Source organism: Protopterus annectens, chromosome 17.part0, assembly GCF_019279795.1.
Source record: "Protopterus annectens isolate FY-2018-M chromosome 17.part0, PAN1.0, whole genome shotgun sequence".
Taxonomy (NCBI): domain Eukaryota; kingdom Metazoa; phylum Chordata; order Ceratodontiformes; family Protopteridae; genus Protopterus; species Protopterus annectens.
This window is the reverse complement of record NC_056751.1, coordinates 296,016,866-296,044,228: the sequence shown is the minus strand read 5'-3', so window position 1 is coordinate 296,044,228 and position 27,363 is coordinate 296,016,866. Positions and strand designations below refer to the sequence as shown.

The following is a 27,363-nucleotide window of genomic DNA, read 5'->3' as shown; positions in this document are numbered from 1 at the left end:
CTCGACACTGTAAAATTCCACTGCCAATCATGAGCGGACAGGTGATCTGCTGTGGCGACCCCTAACCGGGAAAAAGCCGAAAGAAGAAGAAGAATTGAAGTTTTTGAGTTGAAATAAAAACATGGCTACAGAAAAGAACTGTAACACCGTAATTTCAATTTAAAACATCCTTAATGCTAGTTTAAGTACCGTTATCCGTCAACTTGACTGTTCAGAGGGACATTATCTGCTCCTATTACAGTTTAACAAACAAAAAAACTTTGCATTGCAACAGTTACATACATTGATGTACTTAAACAGTAGGAGGGGACATGAAAAGTATTTAAAGCAGTAGGGAGGGCATGTCTATAATAAAATGCCTCAGCACTAGACATAACCAGCCATACTCAAGGAGTACCCATCATTGTTTAAACCTAGTTGGACTATGACAAACTTTGGGCTGATAATCATCCAGTGGAGGAAGAACAAATCAAAGAGAGCTTAGAAAGTAAGAGAACCAATCAAGATAAAAAAGGCTGTATGGAAGATGATTTGGGATAGACTGTGAGAGGGTCTTAGCACTAGCAAGCCCATCTAGTAAAGTATAAAAATGGATGGTTGGCATGTTACAGTATCCTGGGTTATTAACATTTTAAACTGATTGGATAAGAATTGTAAGCTGATCAAGAGTTTGTGAGCTCAGTCTCAGGAAGTGTTAAGAGTACAGGTATAAGGTGACTGTCTCCTGCTAAAGTGTAGTTGAGCATGAAAAGAAACATTTAACCATTAAATGACTCGCCTGAGGAAGTATGTTTGTTCTGGACTTAAACAGTGTAGAAATTTTTTTTCTAAAGCTAAAATATATAAAATATGTGTAAGATAGGGAAATGAAGTCCCTGTAGAACATTAGGAATACCTAAATCAAAACATTAGGGACCACCTCTAATGGTCAAGAATGCTGTAGAACACGTGGTCTGCATTTTGATGACTGAAGCTAAGAATTTTGGGTAAGAGGGAACCTACACATACCAAGGGAGGGGTGAGGCTCATGTTGTTAAGCATCTGAATCATAACAAAGTTGGCTGCAAATCTAAACTTCTGAGGAAAAAACATAAATGCACAGCTCTTGAGGTAGCAGGGGGTTCAGGCACCTAGACAGTGAGACATATCCCTGTGATACATTTGACTGGGGACACCTGGCTGAAGTGACAGTTAGCTGCAGAGATATATGGCTGTTTGCAGATTCCCTGAGGGCAAAGAGAAAAATGTGATGCCATGCCCACAACTTCAAGAACCAAAGTCACAGGGGGAATGTCCATGGTCCTCAAGGGAACATGAGACAGCAAGCAATATGGCAGGCATCTGCAGCAGGCTGGCCAGAGGGCATGTCAGTGGCAGTACAAATGCAGTGCACAATGGGCAGTACCTTTATAATTGGTGTGTGTGTGGACCATTACCCCCTTAACATTCTCTAGAGAACATTACCTAAAACGCATACTGGAGCAAAAATGTGACTACAGTATCCTGCAGGATTTCCTCCATGCTGTAGCACACTTCTACATGTTGTAGTTACATAAGTATGTACTCTACACTGAGCACAACACTCATTACTTCTTCTGCCTTCATACATTTGTTTATTAAAGCTTTGAGCATGGCAGTATGTGCTTCTCTTTGCCCACAGGGAATTTGCAAACAGCCATATTTCTCTGCAACTGACTGTCACTTCAGCTATGTCTCCCCAGTCAAATGTACCACAGGGAAATGTCTCGCTGCCTAGGCACCTGAACCCGGTAGCAGGATTATACAATCGGAATATACTTTTGGAAGTCCTGTTCTTGGCCAGAGTTCAGGAGGGTGTGGGGGAGCAGGGATTGTGGCTAATGTGAATCTGTTCCATGCAATGTAAGGAAGTAAGAGCCCTCCTCCCTTCCCAAAGAGAAGGGGACTATTTGTAAAAGATGCAGTAACGTCCAATAAGTAAGAAATTTCAGTAGAAGAGTGAACAAAAATAGGTGACAGAAGTGAAAGGGATCTGGATTTATGGATTACTACAGGAGACCATTCTTATCATTGTTGGGGGAGTAAAGAAAAATGCACAATAACCACTGGGGTGTGCACCTTACGGACCCTTGACCACGCATTATGGGGAAGATGGTCATTATTATTTAACAGGAAATAGTGACTTGGAGAAAATGAAACTTTATTATGTAGCAGATTCTAGCATTCCTCATTATTGAAAGGCCTATGAAGGAAAGAATCATTTTAAAATTAAGTTTCAGCACACAAGGAAGTGAAGAAGTTCACAAGTATGTGTGGTGTAGTCCTAGGAGTATTAAAAAAATGAGAAAGGAACTACCTAGGTAGTGAACCACAAATATGGGTTTGACCCATCATGTACTCATACTTGAAAATTTTAAATATCTGTAGTTATAAGCTTAGTAAGATCTTTACGTCTTTCCTTGCATTTAACTGTAACTGAAGGGATTCAGCAGTCATAACTTTAGTGGGATTAGTATCAAGCAGAAAAAAATATTTTAATTCTGCTGCTATGTTAAAACTCCTCTAGATATTGAAATGGTGTAATATTTGCTCAAAAAAAGTGTGCGTATGTGTGTGGTAGGGGGGCATTCCATTGCTTATCTAAGGGAGAGACTGGTATAGTAATGGTGAAGGGAAATAAGAAGGAGTAGAGAAATTATTTAGGTAGAAGCTCAAAAAAGGTTGACCAGCGTATGAAGTGAGATGTTTGAAAGAAATAAATGTTAAATAACCCTCAAGTAAAGGTATGGTGAGTGTGACAAGAGTTAGAAAAAAGAATCTCGTTAGGAGAAGAGCAGGTATGAGTTGATGTCAAATCTAAAAGAGTCCTGTAAAATTCCAATTGAACATGAGTGAAGAAGGAATATTCAGCCAGAGTTATAATTTAGAGGGCATGCATAAGTGGAAGTGTATGTAAACAAGCCCCGATACAAAGCACACCAATCAGAACCAAGCTGTCAAAGTGGTGGGCCAGAAAAACCAAAGGACTTGAATCCCCTAAAACTTAAGTACCTAGAAAGAAAACTAGAAAGGGAGGAAAATAAAGTAAATGTGCAATGAAAAAGAAAGGGTGTGGTGGACTACCTCATCTGGATGAAGAAAGTGGCAAATGGAGGCATCGGGGAGACCAGAATGGGAGGAAGCAACATTGTGACATGAATGAAAACTATGTTAATTGTTGGTGCGGTTGGGGGATATGGACAGTTTCCCTTCCTTAGTTATGCTTGGTTGACAAGTCGTATGGAAAATATTACAAACATGCTCAGGCAGTTGCATTGAAAATCATTCAAACTTTAATATAGCAGGCCATGTAAAGCAGTAGGAACTCTGTAGGGTAACGTAATAAAGGTGGACAGGGATGTGAGACACCAACATCAGATGGCACTTTTGTCCTTAAGGATTTAGATTTTTTTCAGACTAGAGTAATTTAATGACATAATTTTAACAAGGGATTAACAAAGTTACATTTCTTCCTAGAAAGGATTTCAGGGGATTGGGGGAGTTTATCTAAACAAAAAGGAAATCGGGAGCTTATGGAAGCCTAAATAAAGGGGACTAAATAGGAATAAGTACAACAATGAAATGGAGTATGAATGATTAGTCCAGATAAAAATAACTTTAGCTACCAGATCTAGGAGACTCTCTGTCTTTCTCTCCGTCTCTCTCTCTCTCTCTGCGACACCCTCCCTGTGTGAGGAATAAAGGCACCATGTTGAAGTTTCCACTAATTTATTGTTAAGTAGGTATACGGACAAGTGTTGTTAGAACTTTTTATAACACTTGTCCATCTACCTATTTAATTGAATAAACTATTGGAAAGTTCAATAAGGTGTCTTTATTGCTCCCACAGGGAGGGAATCTGAGCACGCGCGAGAGAGAGAGTCTCTTAGATCTGCTAGCTAAAGTGATTTTTTTCTGGACTAATGCTATATACTCTGTTTCTTGTTTGTCCTGTCACCCTCTGGGTCGCAGGTAAGATACCAGACTTTACTCGAGCCCTCTGGATTACCTCTGTAATAAGTACAAAAATGGGGATGGAAGAGGAAATCAGGAGTGATTGACAAGTAATGGTGGGATTGGGCTTTTTGGGTACTATTTTTATGAGAAGAGCAGAAAAGTAAAGTATGTGAATCTGCAAGCTAAAATACCAAAGTTTTACTCTTGCTTGGAGAAATTAACAAGGTCCCCTTTACTGGTGTTTGTTTATAAAATAACTAACTGAAAAAATGAACCACTTTCTAAGATAAAAGAACAATTATGATTATGAGATAAAGGAACAATTTTACTTAAAAATGATTCAACAAATAAAATATTAACGTAATGTAATAAAACTGAAAAATATAATCACCTTTGAAGTAAAAATGATGTTCTTTTTACCAAAAACATGTAGAACATAAAAAAGGAGGAAAACAAATTCAGTCCTGTCAGTTAATTTCCCGGAAAATTGTTTAAAGATGGAATCATGCATACAATTAAAAATAAAGACGTGCCCTTGGGGACCTGGTGGTTGCTAAAGTACCAAGTCATTAAAAATTACAAACCCACTCTAATAAAATGATGTGACAGTGTATCACAAAATGCTAACTGTCTGTCTAAAATGACAAACAAAAGACCTGAGCACTGTAAAGGAGTACTGTCGGCACAAACATGAGACAATAAACAAGCTAACAATTAAATCGCCAGTAAGGAAGCGAAAAAGCATAACAGACCAAAGATGAAATTGTAGAAATAAACAAGTACATTCAGATGGATCCTGTTGGTGTTGCAAGTCTTTTTAACACCTTTATTGAATTATCTCTTAAGGCATAGGCAAATATACATTTATATAAAAGACAACAAGCCATATTAACATGTTCACAGTTACAAACATTGCACATCATATATATTATTTTGTACAATTGTCATCAATCCAGCATTACATAAATTGCTCAATTCCTGCTTTCCTCTAAACCTCACTTCTCTTCTAAAACATTATTCTGTATGTATTGTCCCCACAGCTTCCATTTTTTTTTGTAATTTGCTCCTACCCTTTTCTAAAGATCCCACTTCAGTTCTTTTATCTCTCTTAAAGTATTCACTACTTCAAATACAGTTGGTTTAGACTTTGATTTGCATTTTCTAGTAATTGCTTTTTTGCAGCCACCACAATTAAACTTAACAAGGCCTTACTATGTCCAGGCAAATCAGATCCTGTATCCCAGCTCAAAAAAAAAAATCATTCTCTTACTTATACCCATTTGCTCACCCAATATTTATGAAGAGTACTATGTAAGGAATTTTTAAAGTCTAGCAATCCATTATGCTCCCAAAACATATGCTCTTAGTTACTTTTTTCTTCCCCATCACATCTTTAGTATTTGAAGGTATTTGAAGTCTTAAGGAAAGCTTAGTCAGTGTTACTAGCTGTGATCCATAGATAAGTTGCATTGTGTAGAGTATGCAGCATGAAGCTGAGTGAAAATTGGCAACATGATTACAGAAGCCCAAAAGTACAATGGAGAATATATACAGGTGGCAACATAATAACATGCAGATGAAATTGGGAAGTAAAGTGAGATCCTAATGCTGTTAACATGTAGGTAAGGTGAATATGGTCATGATGCATAGAAATCTACAGAAGAAACCGTGCAGTTGTCTGCACTTGTCTGTAAAGCGGCAAAGCATGCTAAGAATTTTCATTGCATATAGCAGAAATGCTTGGAGTTGCAGTAGCCATCGTGCATCAGCATGCTATAGCCTTTAATGCTGCCAGCCCCTCTCGGTTTGCAGTTTTAATAGTACTATCGGCATGTAAGTTACTATAGCAATAACCCACGCCTGGGTGTGGGAAATGCTGGATTTACCCACGGTTGGCGTGGTTTGGTCCCGAGGCCCGAGGACCAAACAGCCAACCGTGGGTAAATACAGCATTACCCACACCCAGAAGTGAGTTATTGCTATTATACCATGACATTATTTAAGAAAAGAAACTATTACTTTTCTTAAATAATGGCATAGTATAATGCCTGTTTACTGCCCTTCCGCAGATGTCTGGCATCCGCGGCTGTTCTGATGTACTGCGCGCCTGCGCAGTACATCAGAGCTGTGGGCAAAAGCAACGGAGAAAGCAAGATCTCAGTTGCTTTTTTTTTTTTTTTTTTTACTGTTTTCACTATGTTAAATGGGTTTAACATAACGAGACAGTTTTAAAATAAGCAACGGAGATGTCCGTTGATTATTTTAAAACTGTCTCGCTATGTTAAACCCATTTAACATAGTGAAACAGTAAAAAAAGCAACGGAGATCTTGCTTTCTCTGTTGCTTTTTTTTTTAAAACATGTCTCGCTATGTTAAATGGGTTTAGCATAGCGAGACAGCTTTAAAATAAGCAACGGAGATCTCCGTTGCTTATTTTAAAGCTGTCTCGCTATGTTAAACCCATTTAACATAGCGAGACAGTGTTTTAAAAGTAGAGTTATACTAATGGAAAAAAGTCCGGGCGACCGGACCTTTTTCCATTAGTATAACTCTATTTACAATGTGCACGCTGGCCAATCAGCGTGCACGTTTTGGGGGGGGTCATGGTATAATACAGTACCACCAATGCAAATTAATGACAGCATTCAAGTTAACTGGAATGTCTGTATCAGTCTTGACTGACATTTGACATTTGTTGTCTAAACATGGAATCTGTAGGAACACCTTCCTATTCCTGAGCAGATTAAGGTATGTTATAGCTCTTTTCACAGTAGCCAGAAGGACACTTCAGAGATGAACTGGACATGCATTATTTCACAGGCCTTTACATTTAGAAAATTCAAAAAGCTCCTCAGTGTAATACTTTTTTCTTGTGGAGATAAGTGGTTTTATAATGTGTCATAAGAGAGCTCAACACCGTATTGTACTTTCTATGACACCAGCCTCTTCACTGAGATATTGCATGCTGTAGATCACATACTCGCATTCAACAATAAATGCCCTACCTGTCCCATAGTCGCAACAGTTGGAGAACAGGAAGATCAGCCATTACATGAAGTTCCAGATATTGTGATGCTCATGAAATCATAACCAGCATGTCTGGTCAACACCAGACAGTTTCACATGATTGACATGTGTGTTATGTCTCTGCTGTATCTCCAAACAATGAAATTGCAGGCTTTGTGAGTAAATTTAAATTGTGCAACTAGCTGTCTGTAGTGTGTCCATATGTAATAAACTGTCACATCTGCATACTCATTTGCAAAAAATGCTTAATACCTACTGAAGACCTGGCTTATGGCACCCATATAGAATGTGCCCAAGCTGCCTTATAACACTGTGGATGCACAAACACAACATCAGAGGGCATTTTTTGGCATGTTGTAGACTGGCTTCCTATGCCTTGACATGTCAAGAAGGCATTTGTATTACATCCAACACTGACTATAGCATATTTGTAACATGTTATATGCTGTGTAACAGTTCTAAAATCTTAGAAATTGAATCCGTTCCCAACTCCTCAACCACATTCTTTACCAATAACCTCTGCAACTATACTCATCACAGCTTCATACCAAAGTACCATTGCTGCACTAATAGACTTATCTAAAAGCATTAATCATAGCCACAATATAAAAGCATTAATCATAGCCACAATACAGGAAATATTGTATCTCCACTTTTCTTTGACCTATCTAAAGCTTTTGATACTCTCTCCTAATAAACAGCTCCATCAGCTAGCTTCCCTTGATCTGTTCTACTCCAATCTGTCCTGTTTCTTCAGCTACCTACCCACTGGATCCTAAGCTGTTAAATGGCAGTCTAGCATCCCTTCCATTTTACCAGTCTATGCTGGTATTCCCAAAGGCTTAATAATATTTATCAGTAATTTTATACACTGCTTCAAAACATGCAAAACTAGTCCATTACTCCGATGATGTAACTCATATCTGTTATCCCATTCTTCTCCAGCAGTTCACACAAGATTCATTCTTTTCCATAGAAAACTAACTAGCAAAATCAGACGCAATAGTAAACCTAAAAAAGACATAACTTCTTTTCTCTCCTAAGTCTCACAGCAAACGGAATAGTAGTTTTCAAATCATCTCTGCAAATAACACAAGTATTTAGATAGCTTCCATTGCTGAATTACTAGGGGTTATAGTAGAGAACACCATGACCTTCAACCTCCACATCCAACAAACAATAAAAAAAAACACATCAGAAGTTGGGTCTGCTATATATATATATATATATATATATATATATATATATATATATATATATATATATATATAGATATAGAGCCAAGCAGTATCTTACTGAAAGAAACGCATGACACTAGCATCCACCTACCTGTTCCCCACACTCCTATTTAAACCAACCTCCAGTCCACCCTGACAACTAAACTAGAGCAATGCTATAATAAAATATACAAATTTGTTTCCAGCAAGCCATACTGCACACATGACTGCATTGACCTTAGGCACCCAAATTGTCTTGAGGTACCTCGCCTACTCTCAGCTTCATTTTGCACACAAGTTTATCTTTCACCTTGAAAAATGGCCCATTCTAAGCAGTGTACTACAACTCCACTCCACGAATAGAACTCTCTACTCTACTGACAAACATCTCCTCTCACTTCATAAAGCACACAACAAAGCAAGAAATGCTGTTTATTCCAATTGTATTTCAAATTCCTGGAACTCGGTTTCTCATCCAGTCAACTCTTACTCCTCAACAACATGTGTATCTTCAAAGACAAATTAAACCTGTTCCTGGTTGACTCCTGGCTATGCGTCTGCTGTTCCCCAGAATAAATTATTCCTAAACTACATCTCCTATCTGCAGTGTATTTGGGGGAACTACTATGTGACCATGGTCTGCATCCACTTTGCTGGTTTTGTTGCAGTAGTACTGCTAGTCTCCATAACAGGGGTGTTGGGTGACTACAGGACTTTGACCTGGATTAGGACTACATGTGAGGTGACAGTGATTTTCTCTTCTCTCTCATTTTTCTGTCTTCTACTCTTTTCATGAGAAAATATATATAATTCTGTCTGACTTAATGTACTATTTAACTGCACCTAGTATTGACTGTGTTGCTGCAGAATATACTTATTTCATAATTATCTGCTTTATTTGCCACTTTGTATGTAATGCTGCTATATGTTACCCAAGTCTTCTGTATGTTATATATGTATGTATTAATGTTATTGTTTCTCATGGAACTTTCCTACCTGGGCCACCACTGAAAAGGAGCTTGTTTGCTCGGTCAGCCTTTCCTGATAAACAAATGAAATAAATAAGTAAATAATAGGTAGGCAAGCAATCCCAAAATACTGGTGTAAAGTTGGAGCTCATACATGCATGGCCATCAGGGAAAGCACATTGATACCATCATCTGAGAATGTTGAATAAAAGAAGCAACCAACAGCCATGCATCCACATTCCAGGTAGTAACAGGTGCAGTGCACAGAAGTGCAGGAAAAGCAGCAGTGTCTAGAACATACTTTATGTGCACTGACAAGCAGACTGTGAAGGTGCAGTGTTCACAGATCTGAACGTGATGCATACTGTATAAATATCCTGATAGGGTGGTCACTGCATGGTTGAGCAACAACATGGATCAGACTTTCTTACATTTATCACACAGGAGATAATGTGAAGTGGGTTATAATAGGCATCAAGTGCAAGGGTGGCTAGGAACACAGTTACATGTCTGTCTGCATACACTGGGAGGGTGCATATCACAGGAGTCTGAGACAGGGGTCTTGAGGTGGTGGGTGTTCTGTGTAATATGTGGTTTCCTCCTTTGAGGGAGTGTGGGAGTCAGCATGTGACCTTGGCCTTATGCTGAGGCTGGCATCCTGAAGTGAACTGCATTCTGTGTCATAAGATAATGTAATTCTGCAGTGTATTTGGAGAACCACTATGCGACTATGATTTGCATCCACTATGCTGGCTTGCTGCACTTGGGCTGCTATTCTCCATAACATGTATGTTGTGTGACTACTGAACTCTGACCTGGATTAAGTCTGCAAGTGAGGTGTCATGCTGATGAAGGGTGCGAGTGTCTTAGCCAGCCACACTTAGGGGTGATGGAGTATGCGACGCATACAGATGCAGTGGAAGAGAGTGTACATGGACCTCACAAACTGTGGACAACATTACCAGTAAGTACATCTCTGAGCAGTGGTAATCCTCTGCATGGAGATGGACTTGTAAACTCTTAGTGCCACCAGAGAACACAGGTGACCATCATTATAGAGTCTCTAGCCTCCATGTCCTTATAGATGACACACAACTCTACAATAAGGTCCATGCTGCATTGTGTTACAGAGAAGTATGTCTGGATGATATTGTCGTACATCCGTTGATTGATCCCAGGTGTTGCCTCATATTACTGGCAACCTATTACATGTGACTGAATTGGAGACCCCTGCAAGGCTGCAAAATGAAGGGTATACCTGTGTTAGGTGCTATGTATGAATCCACCTCTGCAGCTGCAGAGGGATCATCATCTGGTGGTAGGTACCATTGAGGGCATTCCCACACTGGGGATGGCGAAAGCTGATGCCATAGAGCCACATGTTTTGGTGTGGATAATGCCACACATTTGGCTGCATTGAGGGTGCATCCACACCCGAGATGGAGGCAGACACTTGTCATCAGGCTGTGATTCAGATATCTGTGATGTTCAACAAGCACACTGCCTTACTTGCATATGGGTAGTACTGCAGTACTATCCTCCCTCTGGCAGTGTCACAAAATTTCAGGCTCCTCATCCTGCTTGTCTGTAGCTGTGAAGGACAAATCGGCTGCCAGGGCAGGATAGTCCTTTACGGCCACAGTCAACAGCCCTTGTTTTTTTTTTTCTTCTTGGAAGAGAAGGATCAGACTATCTCCTTCTGGCAGCTGTGATTTCCTGAGTTCAGATGAGAATCCTTTTGAGTTATTTTATTCCTTCTTCTGTATTTCCAGTCAGTATTTGTATGTTGCTTGTGTGAGCATTTCTTAAAAAAATGTTCTGCTTTGCAGTACTTTATTTTCTGTTCACAGTATAGAATTGTAGTGTATATGTTAAGATGAGTGCTAGTGGTTCAAGGGTTTATAACCCTTTCCAAGTGTTTTATGATGTTTAGAGAATACTTGACAGACTTTCTGTACTGGAGCCATTTCAGTGAAGCCCAGTCATTGCCTTGTGCTGCCATAATTGTAAGTAAATTTTGGCTGTTACTTTCATTGATTTAAAACATTATTTTGAATATTTTGTCAGATAAACTTGCTGCTTTTCATATTTCCAATCATATAAGTGAAGGGTGTGATTATCTGACATTTTAAACATTTTTTCATTACAAGTCATTATTTTGGCACCATTTTGTTTCTGAACCATTTCTGACAGGAATTTGTATAAATTTATACTTGATTCCTTTTGTCTACTACTATTTTTTGATTCCTGTATTAATTTAGGGCTAATTCTAGCTTTTTTCTTTAATTTGGAGTCCTCTGGGACCGTTTTGTTTATGGAACATTACTTACAGGAATTTTTATTAAGTTTATTCTTAATTCCTTATATATTTTTTGGGGGCGGCTGTTTAAAGCCTTTATTTCTTTAGTTTGGAATCCATTGGAACATTTATTTGGGCTGTGTGCTGGATTACTGAAATTGCTATCATTTTGCTTAGTGCAGTATTCAGAATTGTATCCCAGCTAAATAGACTTTGGTTTGCTGTTTTAAGGGGGAATAATGAGTTTTGTCCATTTGGATACTGGGCTGACCATGCAGCCGGTATTTGTTATTGATCTGACTAGAAGTTTGTCCCATGACTTGATTGACTGTGATATGGCCCCCGCAACATAATTTACCCCTTATTAGTACTAATTTTAGTTGCACAAATCACAGTGCGGCCTGTCCATCACTGGTTCCTGACAAATGGGTGCTCAACATTGATGACAGGGGTTTCAGGTAGCAGTGTTAACTTCAGTTGCCTATGTTCTAGGGGATACCTTCTCACCTTCTGGACCTGACTTTGTTATTACCTCCCTTTATCTGGCAAATGCTGGTCACCAGAGCACTTTCACTGGTCCTTCCTTTGGAAAAATTGAGAAATCACCTTCTCCATGTTTTTCCTTCTCCCTAAATCAGAGTTATTGTAGTAATCAGTGTTGGCCTTTTCCTTTTTCTAAGATTATTGGTGTTGGTCCCTTCCTTTTTCTAAGATTTGTGGTGTCTGGTCCACACTGTCTGATTTATGTTTGCCCTGTGGGCTTTCAGCAGCACCACAAATGTTTACCAAATGCCTTGTCTGCTTTGTGGTTCACTGTCAGACTCTGGCCATTTGTCTTTTTTCCCGTACTTGGAAGATATGAGAATTCACGTTAGTCATCCTGAGGTTTCCAGGTGCTTGGAATCAGTAGAGTAGGTTTCTCCCTTCCTGTCCTAGGTAAAGTGCAAGTCTTGTATGGCACCTTCATAAAGGCTGATCTTTCTTGGTTGCATAATCGACCCCACCTTAATAATGGCCTTTATTTCTAAAGTCAAAATCATGTCTTACCAGACTGTTTTTTTGATTCTCCAGGAGGAAGGTTATGTTGGCAGAGAATCCACAATAATTCTTGGACAGAATGTGTCATTGATTCTATTGTTACCATGCTCTCATATTTTCATGAGGAAAATTCTTTTGTATGTCCAAAACTGTCAGACTAAGTACTTTCTTTCCCCGGAATCCTTGAAGCCAGTGCTGTGTTTTTTCTTTAGAGTGTTTTGGCAATAGACAAGCCATTTAAGTATTTTTTCTAAGACTTTGCACTGGGCATGGAGAGGAGACCATCTGTTCTGATAGATTTTTCTCACTTCAGCTGGGGAGCAGTGTCAGTGGGGAGGCAGGTGCTAGTCACTTGGGGGCACAAGGATGCACAGAAGCATATCTATATCTGGAGTTATTGGCAGCGGTTCCCTACTTGAAAATCCTTCACCACCTTTGGACTCCAGGTCCTTCTTTGGTGGCTTCAGACTTCACCTCAGCTACGTGATACCTCAGCGTTCTTACAAGTATAAGGTGTTATGCTTTGTGCTAGCTGGCACATACTGCCTGGGGAGCTGGCTTTCTCATATTCTCAGACTCTTAAGGAATCTTCCTTCCTATCAGAGCAATTCATTGTGGCAGACATACTTTGCAGGTACTTGGCAAACCTGTACAAGTGAAAACTCAAGGCATTTGTGTTCCAGGACTAGTCCAGATGTAAGGAACACCTCTGATAGATCAGTTCCCATCTTTTCAAATTAAAGAGCTTTTGACATGCGGTTCCAGATATCATTGCAGACATGTTTGCAGGGAAGATACATTCTTGTTTCCCCTGAAAGGAATGTTCTTGTATGCATTCCACCCTTTCCATTGATTTTCAAGGTAGTTCTGAAGGTTCAGGGAGAAATGCCAAAGTTCATTGTGGTGATTCCCTTTTGGCCTAGCCACTCTTAATGGTATTGGCACAGGGCAATTGCCACAGACTTCCTCACAGTCTGGATCTGCTCACCCAGTCTTAGGAGTAACTGGTGCACCCCAGGTTGGAGAAACTTCAACTGACAGCTTGGACGATTCAGTGTTGATTCTGTTTAGACACATGCCTTTTGCATTTTGAGGATGTGCAGCATGTATTAAAGGAGGCCAGAAATCTTGCTACTAGAAAATCTTGTGTATCTGTAGTTGCTGAGGTTTTCTAGGTGGTGCCTACATGGAAACAGGGGGTCCATTGCGGTTAATTTCCCTCTGGTATTGAAATTTTGGTGTGAGCTTCTTCAGGATTGCTTAGTATGTGCATTGGTTAAGGTGCATTTAGTGGCCAACTCTGTATGTCTGCCTATGGATCCCCCTTTCTGTTATTATTATTCTGTTTTTGTATGAAGAAAGTATTGCATGTGAGAACCAATTGCAAGCAAATTTCTCCTTTGTGGGATCTCTGTTTTGTTTAAAAACATTACCACTGTTTGAACTAGTAAATCATGCTGATCTTAAATTCTTAACCTGGAAAACTGTTTTACTTATTGCTATGACATGTGCAAGGCTAGTTTCTAAGCTGCAGCCATTATGGTGGGACAACCTTTCTGATTTCCACATGTACAGGGTTGTAATATGCACTAATCTATCACCTAATGCTGTGAGTAGTTTAAGAATTTGATCTCAGCCAGTATATTTTTATCCCTGGGGTCTGTTAGAACCCTAGAATTAAAGACTGCCTATACTTTGTATGTTGGATGTGCTTCAGCAGCTCAGATCCTACCTTGACAGGACAAAGCCCTTTGGGAAGGCCAAAAGACTTTTTATTTCCTTTTATGGGGCATTGAAAGGCCAACCTGTCTCTATGCAAACTATTGCAGGTTGGTTGTCCTCTGGTACTGTTTTTTTTTTATTACACTTACTGTAGTGAGGCAAATCCAGGCAAGGTAAAGGCACATTCCAGTGTGGCCTTTTTCTTCTTCACTAGCATTTTGGAAAGGGGTGGACTCTGGAAGTGTTCTAGAGGTAGCAATTTGGTCCTCAATCCATATTTGTACAATGCACTGTAAACTGGATGCCTTTTCTTAATCTAGAGCAGACTTCATTAGGACTTTTCTAAAGGGGTACCAAGACCCTTCTTCTCCTTCTCCTTCTCCTCCTCCTCCTCCTCCCTGGTTGGGTAAGCATTGGGAGTCTATATGCCAGTAAGGCAGTGTGTTTGATAAACATAGTACAGTTAAGTAAGTTGCACTTAATTGTAACAATAGAAGTTCATAGGGCACACTGTCTTACTGGCAGCACCCCCTCACCATCCCTATTTAGTTGGACTTATATAGTTTATTTTTGGTGGTTACTGCTGTTTCTGTTTAGTAGCTTTTGGTTTGTTTGCATGGGTTGGCTTTAGTTTAGAACAATAGGTGTTTGCAGATATTGTGTTTTCCATCTGCTCTTCCTTTTAGGCCCTAGAAAATAAATGAGGGCTGCTGTTTGTGAAGTACTGTCCTGCTGTGGCAGCTGATTGGTCCATCACAGCCACAGAGAAACAGGGTGAGGAGCCTGAAATTTTGAGTCACTACCAGAGGAAGTGTAGTAGAGCACTACTACCCATATACCAGTGCGTTCAATGAACATCTGCTCTTACAAGTAAGTGGACCTTACGCAACTGTACATTTCATCCTCATCAGCCATAAAATAAGTGCCAAGTCAGCCTTTTTTGTGCCCCAGCTTCTGTATGTGGCATCCTACAAGTGCTGTGCCCTTGGAATACAAAACAAAAGACACACCATGGTAACTGGATGCCAGTACCACAATTGTGCCCCTGTGGCATGCATGGTAAGAGTTGCTATGCAAAACAAAACTCCAGCTTTAGTGGAGCTACCTTCATGCACCCACAAGCCTTGGCAAAATGCAGACTTTGATCCAGAGAGTGCAGTATCCTTATTATTTCAGCTTGGTAACCAAGGAAGAAAGAAAAATGATATCCAAAGTAAAAGTTTTCAAATTCTTACTTTCTAAAGAAATTCGGACAGAATTTTAGCCAGAAGGAACTCCAGTGCCACAGTACTGAGTAAATTACTTCATCTTTAGAGAAAGAAGAATCTCAACTAACGGAATTTTAAGATGGCATGATACTTCAAATAGAAGGTACTATTTCTTCACTTCCTACGTTTTTTTTTTTTTTTTTTTTCTGAAAAGAGTGGTAATGTGTTGATTAAGGAAGGGCTGTAGCCATTGTAGAGAAGTGCTTATGGTACTACCACAGGCCTGGGCTATAATTTCTAAATTAGTTTAAGTACTGTAGTACATTCTCTTTTTAGTTTAAACTCTGAAATAACAACAGCTAAACAGTTGCTGGTAGCTTAGTTAGATAATGTCAGTCTGATAAAATTACTGTTACAAATTTACTTTGGGAATTACATGATGGAACTTTGAATTTAGAATGTAGAGCATGTTGATTCAATTTGTGTGTAGTAGGTGTACCAGAGAAGATGGACAATTCAGATCCTTTATTGAATAGTGTATATTCAGTTATCCACCTCTTATGAGAGGCCAGTAATGACCTGCTTGCTTCGGGTAAGACTGTTGTGGCTAATAGGGAAATTCCTTCAAAACTTGAATTTAATTTGGCTTTAATTGTAAGATTTTTCTCCCTTAAAGGAATACATAATAGTTCTGTTAGATTCACAGAAGAAGAGGAACATACTGTTTAACCAAGTCCCTTTAAAATTTTGATTCTAGAAATCACACAGGAGAGGAAGACTTTGGGAAAGTTGGGAAACTATTCCTGTGAATAGGAACAGCCTACGGATTTATTTTCTAACAATATTTCAGGTAATTATAAAGCCTTTATTTTAAAATGTTCTTCCCCTAAATTAGCTTGACTGGAACTGCTGGCAGTAACAGATGATGGACAATCTCGCACACAGTTTATGGAACAGATTTCAGAAGTAAATGTTGAGTGTGCAGTGCTGCATTCTGAAATAGTCTAATCATTTAATACTGTGCATGAGATGGGGAAACGAGAGCAAGTATGTGAACGCTGATCTTCACAGCTTTTTTTAGGAAAAAGTTTAGGAAATATAATTCAAGCTGTATATATTATATAAACATGGAACATAATGTAACCAATTCTTCTGGGATTCTCATATAATTTGAGAAGTGTTATAGTTGAATATACAATTCATTAGAGACAGCAGGTTAGGAGAATAGTACTCCTATTGTTCACAAGTATTCAGATAAGATTTTTGATTTTATTGAGTGCACCCTTAGAGCAGATTTTATTAAAGATGTAATTTATTTTCTTTTCCAGATAGTAAGACATCAGGACTTGCAAAACAGCAATAAAAGTTTATAAACATTTTGTTTCCTGTCTTTGTCTGTATATCATTAGAGTAATAGATTATTAATTAAATGTCCTAAATCAGTAGATATTTAGTTCTCATTAACCAGTATAGTGTTAATGCAGAAAAATAAGGATATGTCAAGTTATCAAGCAGTTTCACTTCTGAATACCAGTTACAAAATCATGGTAATATTTTTGATTCTGGCAGGTCAGTGTCACTGGCTATTCAAATTTTGTACGCCATTATTGTGAATTATAACAGCTTATACTCCAAAACTATCTATTGTTCTGTATAAAAGTTATTTTTATCTTCTGGAGTATGTTTGTTTTTTAATCAGTACTTTCATACTTAATTTTATTTGACCATACTTAGCCTGCCATAAAATGTCAAACGTGGAATATGACAAGGTTGTTCCCTGTCCAACAACCCATTTTCATCTCGCCATAAATTCAGTGTTCAATTCAGTCATATACAGTAATAATAAAGCACTAACTTAAAGTTGATAGCTTCTGCAGATGATTGTAAGCAATTGTTAAGTCAGTATATTTGTCCCTGCAGAATTTGTTTTGCAAATTAAGTGAAATGCAGTACATAACCGGATTCACCATTAATTAAAACAAAAGTAAACTGATTTTTTACTTGTAGAGATTCTCAAGTTTTTGGGGTTTGTTTTTTTATTTTTTTTTTGCTCCTACACCATTCATTGCAGCCTCTCAAACAGAATAAAGCATTTACAGTAAAGCAAGAAAAATACGTTCTTGGTATAATTTAAACTTTTCCTTTGCAGGTAGGATTAATTTTTAAAAATAAAATCTGTTGTTATTAGTGTTTCTTTATACAAGATGTTCCTGCCTTCAGGTATATTGTAGTATACTAAAATAAGGAAGCCATGGTCTAAAGTCTTTTGGTAGTCATGGATGTCCAAGGATCCCCTAGGAAGGAATGATTATGCCTACTTTTAATTTTGATTTTAGCATTAATTGTCCCCAAACTGTTATTTTTTACAAGTTTGGATTAATTATTGTAAATGGAATACTGACAAAGACTCTACATAATGTAATCTCTTTAATTTCATTTTTCAGCTCAGAATTTCAGGTTGATGGTAATCATCTACATTAATTAGGACCAGAGGCTAACAAAGAAATATAAAGAATTAATTTCCAAAATATATTTTACTTAGCATCAGATACCCTTGTTCTTGTGATTGCCTATTCCTGTTAAATGGGGAAAAAGCAATAGAGTGGATCAAAAAGTTATTTTCCTTAGATTTGCCTTTTTACTTGTAAATTGAAAGAAAATGTAATAAGTTATATTTTGTCGTGTTCAAATGTAGCAAAGAGCAGTATTAGGAAGATTGCTTCCTTTTAGAAAGTCTGGAGAGCTTGATGGCATGTATGGGAAGAAGTTATTAGGTAATTTATACCTCTAAATTCTGGAACTTCTCCAAGAAATCTGGTGAAATTGAATAAGGAGTTATCTAGCCGTATTTATTTTGAGACTTTACAGCGTTTGTAGAAGTATTGCTTTTTAACTTGTACAGAAATAAAGTTATATAACAGAAAATACTCCATAGGCTGATGTATTTTCAAAGAGATTTGGCTGGGAATATAATAATAAATTTCACTCTAGGTTATTAGGATCTTGGCAACATGGCTGTTGAGATTATGCCCACATTTGACCCTGGTGGATGAAAACTATAGAATTACTGTTTCGTATGACATTTTCAACTAATCATGTACAAACCTATAGAATTACTGTTTCGTATGACATTTTCAACTAATCATGTATGCATAGGTCTCAACCAGCTAAGAGGCCAGTGTGGAACACAGACCATAGCAATGTGTGACAAACAGTCAAAATGTGAAACACCCTATTTTTGCACTGCGTGAAAAGCATTCCTTGACCATGGCAGTGACCCTTCAACCAAAATATGCATGCGAAAACACACACACACACACACACACACACACACACACACACACCTCTCAACTGCCCAGAATTTTGCAGAATGCCCAAATTCTTGCCTCATATTTTGGTGGTAAATTCTTGCCTCATATTTTTGGTCTGTTCCCCATAAAATTTGTAGATTTCTGGCAAATCACAGAGGAATTAAATAATAAGGTAATGACAGGAATTTGAGTCTCGGACATCATATCCTTCATGTTAGATCCCTCATAGTAATAATGAATCTGTGTATACATCTTAATTCAGTTATTTATTAAAGCATATGTCCATAAAAGCCCCAACATCAATAAGAACATCACTAAATCTAGGAGGAAAGATATATATAAATCTAGGAGGAGCAAGACTTCTTGTTGTGCCTTTCGGCTTATCCCGGTTAGGGGTCACCACAGCGGAACTCCGGTCCGCTAATGTTTGGTAGTGTATTTTTACGTGCCGAGTTACCAGCCCTGACGCACAACCTTCAACGAAGGCACGCCCATTCACGCATGCCTCCACACAGAAGACGCTCTAGCTGAGAATCGAATGGGACAACGTCTTGCTGTGAGGCGACAACGCTACCGCAGCACCACAATCATATTCTGCCTAAATCCTAGCCGGTTGAAAAGTGTTAAAACAATTTCTTGTACTTGTTGTATATGGGAGACTTAGGATGGTGAAATCTGTTTCAAAGGAACTGAAAGACTATGGTACCAAATGCCCATATTGTAGTAATATATATTCAAGTTATTTTAACACAAAAATAGATGGTGGCATATATTTTTTTCTTTCGGTATTTGTTTTCTGAAGGTCAAAATATACCATACGGTCGTAATTCATGTACATATCTGTCACTTCTTAAAAGTACAGATCCAATACTTTTGAAGGGAAAAGACTAAGAGCTGTAAAACTGTATAAGGCAAATAGTTGAGCAAGACGATGGGTGTTAAAGAGTTAATGTCCTGCTGTAAAACCATAAAAATATTTATTTTAAGTTATTCATGCTTGCAGTTTGGATGATAACTCCTATTTACAACAATGAATATCAGCACAGAGGAGATTTTCAGTTTTTGTCCAGTCTTGGTGCTGGCTACTACTACTAGATTGAAACAGTTCAAGGGTGTTGTTTTCATTAATATTAACAGTAGATGCATATTGTATCATTGCAGTCTCACTGATATCAATTGTACGCATGTCTATGCTCTTTTATTTAACAGTATTAATCTCCGCACTACTCTAGACATTAGGGTTCCTAAAGCCAAAAGAAGAAGATAATGATTAATGTTTTTGAAAGTTATTGAATACCTAAACGAAACGCACGAACGGCCAATTTAACGCAGGGAAAGAATTCCCTTGGCCGTTATGCGAATTTTGCCCCTTTCCCCACTGTAGAGTGATCTCGGAGATGGTATATTTAGTTAGGGTGTGTGTGGGGTGTGGGGGGCTAAGCCCCCCCCAATTCATTTTGGTTTAAATTTTTTTTTTTTTTGCGGCTGAGGGAATTCATTGCCTACGTTAAATCAGCCATTCGCTGTTTTAATTTTTCAATATTACCAGTTCAACATTTAGGTATTTGCTAACCTAAACGTTCAATCGGGTAATATAGATACAGACGTTACCTGACCTCAAAGTTGCAACTTTAACAGTGTTAGACTTTAAATTATTCACGGCGCCGTCTTAAGTTAGACCTATAACCACAGCACATGCAAATCAGTGTTTATAGGTGTGTAGCATAGCCTACTGTTCCTACTCCAATGGTCACATATTTGGGAGCTCTCATTGGCTCCCATCCTCAAGAACAGTTATGTGATTGGTTCGTATACTGTAATGGTTTTTGGCTGTAATTGCAGAATATGAGCCAATCAAAAACTCTGTAGCAGAGCCAAAGCTGTTCAGTGCGGAACAGTGGGTTCACCTATGGTCGAATGCGGAGTATTCTGCATAATCCGGAGCACTTAGCTGCTCAACATGTACTTATGATATGTTGTTTTTGGGGATCCTTAAAAGTATTATAGTGTTAATTGACAAGTCTGACAACTACATGAGTATTTTTTTTATTATGTAACTAATCAATTTATTGCTTCTGATTCAGAATTTCTTTTGAAATTTTGGTCAAACTGTTTGTTTTAGCTAGTTTTGCATTATGAGCAAGGAATTCTTTAAGCTTGATAAGTCTCTCTTTATACACAGCTTGGATAGGGAAGAGAGGAAGAATGTTTGCTATTTCCAACGCATATTGTGAATTATTGATAACTGAATGTTATTATTGAATATTGAAAAATATTAAAAAAGTAATTCAAAAACAAATGAATCGCCCATGTGGTTCCCTTGATTTTACATATTTATGTTTTTCTCATTTATTCCATTTAAGGTTTGGGCCTGTGATTGCTACTAGCAAATAATTTGCAAGATCATCTTAGAAATATGATCTGCCACTCTGTAATTTTTCAATGTTAGATTGTAGTGGTGGTGCTGCATGTGATGTGTATTTGTTTTTTTTTTTGTTTTGTTTTGTTTTTTCTGTTACACCCTTTTCTGGGCTGGGACGTACTGCTGCAGTATGTCATAGTGAGCTGCACGTTATCTGGTATGTCCCAATGTATACCTGTACCATATTCGGTTCACATGTTTTAACTTGTGTGCAGGGGATACCTACTTGCTTGCTGCATGTCATACAGCTAATGGAAAATCCTGAATGGATTATTCTAGCAACTATCCCTGCAGTTATCGCAGGTCTCTGATGTGATGTTCATCTTTCAGCATGAGCAATCTGTGATGCAAATTGTTTTGCCTTTAGATGGTGACAGGAGAAGTTTGCAAGAAGTGTCAGTATCCCACACAAGGGCTGACAGGTGTCAGCTGTTCAATCCAATATCAAGTTGAGTCACCTATGAGTGCCTTCCATTGTTTCTCCTCACTGCTGGTCCAGATGATAAATTTGATCTGCATGTATCTCCACTGTGTTCTGTCCCTGCTGAGAATGTAGCTGAGATTCATGTAGGTTATAAGGCTGGAGGTGGTTCCTTGGAATGGGGGTTCTGGCCCTTCACTGAAAGGAAGCCTGTCTGTTTTGCCTGAGGTAGCCCACCTGTAGCTGGAGTAGGTGGGATATGCTATTGTGGTGTCAACGGTTGGCAGATATTTTGCCTGCATTGAGAGTCTGCTGGAAAAAAAACAGCAGAGGTGCTTGACCAACGTCTCATTAGACCACCGGGTAGAGTGGGTCCTAAACCCCTAGCCACATTTGATGGATCCCTGAAATATCACTATGGAATAGAGAAAACCATGAAAGCTAAGCATACCCCAGCCTTATACACTCTTCTTTCCTTGTGTTACCAACCCTTATCATCTTAGTTTTTTCAGTTTTCCCCATCACCATTTTTCTACTATCTGTGCCTGTCCCATCAGTGCTCCTTGATAATGTTTTGTGGTCTTACACTCTTGTGTTGTTTGTGTGCTGTTATGTGTTTGTGTGCCTGCTGTGTACTCTGTCCTACTCTCCTTTCCTGTCTTCGTCATTCCTTTTTTCCCATCCCATTCAACCTTTCCCCTCTTCCTGTCTTTCTACAGAAACAAAATAAAATGGGCCTCACCCCCCCAATCCTAGACACTCCTACACATTGTCTTTTATGTGATCCTCTGCTTGTTGTTCATTTTTTCTTGCTTTCCTGCAGCAGAGATTTTCCTTCCCTTTCATTTATTCAGCAGGTGTTTACATATACAGACACCGTAGTAGTGCAGCAGCAAATAATGTACAGTTATGTAGCAGTTTGGAGTAGGTGATTCTGCTCTGCTAAGAGATGAGGAAGGAAGTGTAACCTGGCTGCTACAAACACTGTTTTATATTGAGATGCAGTAGTTTGTCTTCATGTTTCTGAGATTATTCTTATGTAGTGTGCAGATGTTCTGTGTTTTTTTTTTTCCTGAGCTTTTAGGTTTACATTTGATGCTTGGCTTTGTTTGTCCATCTGGTCAGTTACACGTTTGCCCCCTGGTTAATTTAACTTCCCCTGAGTGCAGCTAGTAGCTGCCCATATGTACTACATGCTTTCAACTGGATGTTCATTGCTTCCTTCTGCCACAGCACAGTGCCACTCAGCTGTGCAAGCCTTGTACAAAAGTGCAGCGGATATGTATGAAACTCGACAATTATCACTTGCTGAACATATTTGGTGCTGTTCATATATCCTTTTTATAGGAGTTGCTTGGAAACTTTAAGGATGCTGTTTAGTTATGTGTGTTCATTAAATCTTGGAGGACTGTAGGCCTCTGACTTGAACTTCACATCAGTCTGGCACATTTTGTTCAATAGCAGCCAGCACATTCATTTACAACCAAATGTTTTTTTTCTCTCAGAATTGTTTTTAAGGTGAATGTTAGTTTCAGGTATCAAGGATGAATTACTGATCCAGGTTTCATTCCTCAGCCACTTGAGTGTTCAGTGATATCTTGGTTAACTCTCTAATCAAATACCAGTGTCACTGACAGCAGTACTTAGGTTGGGGGATTGATTTCAGAAGTGGGGTAAGGGATTCTGTAGCCATTGTATGTGTGTCCATGTGTGAGTTTTGCAAATTCCCATGCACACACATGCAAATGTGTGTGTGTGTGTGTGTGTGTGTGTGTGTGTGTGTGTGTGTGTGTGTGTGTACATACATACACATATATATGTATTTATACATACATATGTATGTAAATACACACACACACATATGTGTATATAGAGAGAGAATAGATAGATCTCACAGATCTCACATGAATCAGTCTATTCCCTAAAACATGACTAGCAGGCATAGGCAGCAGTTTCTTAGCGCCTTTAAAACTATACATACATATGTATGTAAATACACACACACACACATATGTGTATATACAGAGAGAATAGATAGATCTCACAGATCTCACATGAATCAGTCTATTCCCTAAAACATGACTAGCAGGCATAGGCAGCAGTTTCTTAGCGCCTTTAAAACTATTCAAAGTTCAGAATTCCTCCTTTAGTTTCAACAGTGCACCACCCCTTCCCTGTCAGCAGATCTTTTGTCACATCTCTACAGGTATCAGTTGCCAGGGTCATATTTTATACTAGTGTTGTAGCTTGTTTATATCCTCTTTTCTACCTCCTTCATCATTCTAGTCAAATCTGTTTGGTATACTAAGTTGTGGTAGTACTGTGTTTTTTTACTGAACTGCGTGACTACTGTGTCAAAATTCTGCTCTTTTTCTTTGTCTAGTTTTCTAGCTTTTGCTTACTGCTACTAATAGTTGCCGTCTTAGTTTGTGGTGTTTGTGTTCAGCCTGTGGAGTCTTGAGCATTATGTGGTTATTCTTTTAGGTTTTTAGTCATTACAGCTTTGTATTGCCTTCTATTTGTTGTGTAACAGATAAAAGAAAAATCAAGATTTACTAAGTGCATTGGGGCTTCCAAGATGGCTGCACTCTGATCAACAACTTAACTTTAGCTCTTCCAGTCTGAAAACAGAAACTAAGAAAAAGGAATGCTATTGAAACTGTTTTTGGGTAAAATTCAGATCTGATGTTATCCATGGCACTCTTTGGTCATATGATTCGACATTGGATCAGAGCTGGCAACTTTGCAGACAGCTTATAGGCTCAAGCTCCTCCCACTCCCATGATCCCTTGCTGCCCTCTAATCCATCAGATCTCGTTTGCCGTGCTCAGCATCAGATGCAGATTCTTTGGCTTTAGTCTCCAGTGGGGATAAGTAGCATAATTTCTCTAATTCTCTCCTTTATAGTTTTTAGTGTTTTGTTAGTTAATTTGTAGGTAGTAATTAGTCTCTCCCCTCCCGTTTTATTTTTTTGTCTGTTGTTGCGGTTATTGTAGTGTCTTATGTTGCCCTTTTATACCCTTAGTGTTAATAGTTTGTTCTGTTAGTTCTTCTGTGTCCTTTCCGGTTTTATTGACCGTAGCTTTTCCAAACCGTCAACAATTTAGCATGTTCCTTAGGCTTTGGTGTTGTCTCTTGGTCCCAGCATGTTAGACAAGCTTGTTGGGTTTAAAGTGCCCCTCATGCAGTCGGAAGATGCCTATGTCTGATAGTGCCTTTATTATCTTGGTGCCAACCACCTGGAGGTTGAATGAGACATTTATGCTGCATTCAACCCCAAGGCTTTGGTTGAGTGCAAGAATAAACTTCTGCTAAAAGGTATAGTCCAAGGGGATCTATTGGCCCAGTCTCCAGCCAAGCCTGAACCCTCCGATCTTAAGAGGAAGGCCCCCTCTCTCTCTCTCTGGGCCTTCTTTAAAAAAAAAGGTTGTTGGATCCCAGCTGCTTGGATCTGCCCCCAACCTCTGCTCCGTCCAATCCAATTTCCGTGAATCCTAGGTCCCACAACTCCCCCTCTGGATCCAGGGCTTCCACTCCAAGACCCTCTGATCCAAGGTCATGGGAATGTACTGCTGGATCCAAGGTCTCTGGATCAAGGCCGTCGGATCCGGCCAGATCCGGACCAGCCACAGATCCGGCTCCCTCAGATCCTAGTCAGATTGGATCCACATTTGCCTTTGGATCTGAGGCAGTCAGGTCCTGGATCAGTGTTAGATCCCACAATTATTGTAGAGGACCCCCATCAGGTTCTGGCTTGGGACAGTCCCCTTATGCTTCAAAATACAGAAGCCAATCTTTGGACAGGTGCGGGAGGTCCTTGATCTCTGGACATCCATCCCCAGTTAGGTCCTCTACCTTGTCTAGGTCCTCCAGGAGCTTGCTCCCCACCAATATGGAAAGGATGATGAGGTCCTTTCTCAAGGCTCAGATTGAGTTGGGATTTCTTGCGTCCTTATCTCCTACTCCTTTGCTGGCTTCTCCTCATCCGATTCACATAGTTTCAGATTTTCAGGCCCTGGGATGCATCAGGGAGGAGACGGGGGTCCTTAGATTCCATTCTGTCTCTACCCTATTGGAGTCCCTGACTGCCTCTGCTTGGCCTTCCCCTGAGCAGACGGAGTCCTGAGCCCGACCTGTTGCCCTGGAGTCCTTTTGTGGGAGCTCCAAACCTGTTTTTTCTGACTGGTCTCTTCCCCTTAGTGCTTCAGCCCTCGACAGCTCAGGGCTGGTACTGTCAGGAGGCCTAGAGTAGCTAGCATGCACTGGTATTTCTTCTCAGGCAGGCTTACCTGCCAGGAGTGAGGCTGGAGCATCATCCAGCCCATCGGCTTTCTGGATTGTAGAGAAGACTTTTTTCTCCACTTGCGTTTCCTCCCCAGCTTTCCAGGGACTATCTCAGTGCCCTAGACAGACTCTTCTCATCCTGTTCTGCCAGCCCTTTCTGATTAGCCTTCAGGTGAGAGTCACCCCCTTGGGGTCCCCCTTTCTTACGAATCCTCACCCAACTCCCCCCAGAGGAGGTGCCTCAGAAGAGCTCCTGCAAGACGAGGCACCTAGATTCCCCTTTGGAGTTTCTCACTGAGGATACGGACCTCAATGAAGGGGACGGATCCCCTAGATCTCCACCCGAGGATGACTTCTTTGGAGACATCTTGGAAATCCTCTATCTTAAAGGCAGATGGTCTTCCCTACCCCTGTCCTCCAAAGAGTCTGGGTTCCTGAAGGCTTTTGGGACAGGACCATCTGTCTTGGGTTCCCCCACTGCTGATGAACTTGTAGAGCTAATCACCAACAGGTTATGGAAGGAGCTGGATACTATGGAGCCTGTACCCAAGAGCACTGATAAAATTCTCAGCCCCCCTTCCGACAAATAGTTCTGGTTTGAGGGTGTGACAGTCGATGCTATTGTGGTAGCTGCCACAGCCGAGGAAGAGCTGGTGGAGCAGGCTACGTCTGTTCATTCTCCTAACTGAGAGTCCCGAGCGATTGACAGTCCTGGAAAGTGGGTCTTTGCCTCCGCTACCTATGGTCTTCAGGGGCTTAACTACTTGACACATTTCACCTACTCCAGAAGGACTTGGTTAAGGAGCTTACCACGTCCCTCTCTCAGTTGCTGCCTGCTGGGGAGCTAAGTATGGTGTCCCCCAAGCTGTCTACACTTACTTCCCTGGCTAATTCCTCGATGAGGTTGATTGCTAATGTTGCGGAAGGCACCTCTTGAGTGACCAGTACAGGCATCACTATCCGGCATCATGCTTGGCTGCTCCTTTGCTTATTTGCTGAATCTTTAAGCTGTCCTTCACCAATGCCCCCTTTGACGGTTCTGCCCTCTTTGGCCCTTCGGTCAAAGAATCACTCACCCACAGTGAGCAGGAAGGCAAGACCTTGTCAGCTGTGGGAATCAAGTTTTCTACCCCTCAGTGCTCCTTGTCCAAGATGCAATGAGGGACCAGGAAAATGTGATTTCGCAAGTCGCAGTCTTCCTTTCAAGACGCTCAGGATGAGCCCTCTTCTAGAGGTCTGGGGAGAGGGTTCAATGGCAGACGCCACCCCAGAAGCAGAGGGGGTCTGCAAAATCAAGGCTCCAGGGAACCATACTCTGAGAAGTCCCCCCAGTGCTCCTGAGGCACTGCCCAACTGTCCTGCCCTGGAGGCAGTTGAGGGTCATTTATCACTGCACCCTTTGGCCTGGGCAAATATTACAAAAGATAGCTGGGTGCTAAACATTATTTCCTGGGACTATTTTATTCCCTTT

At 39.8% G+C, this 27,363-nt stretch overlaps 1 protein-coding gene across 4 annotated transcripts in view; it reads left to right on the top strand.

Annotated features, from left to right (window-relative positions):
- IMMP1L (inner mitochondrial membrane peptidase subunit 1) overlaps positions 1-27,363 on the top strand; it is an 836,932-nt gene that overhangs the window by 40,438 nt on the left and 769,131 nt on the right. For 2 of the 4 annotated variants that reach the window (XM_044058965.1, XM_044058963.1), the window contains exon 2: positions 16,212-16,304. The exons of the other annotated variants lie outside the window; for them this stretch is intronic. The gene's annotated coding sequence lies outside the window, so the exon portion shown is untranslated. The remainder of the gene's footprint in view (positions 1-16,211; positions 16,305-27,363) is intronic. 4 annotated transcript variants of the gene reach the window in all.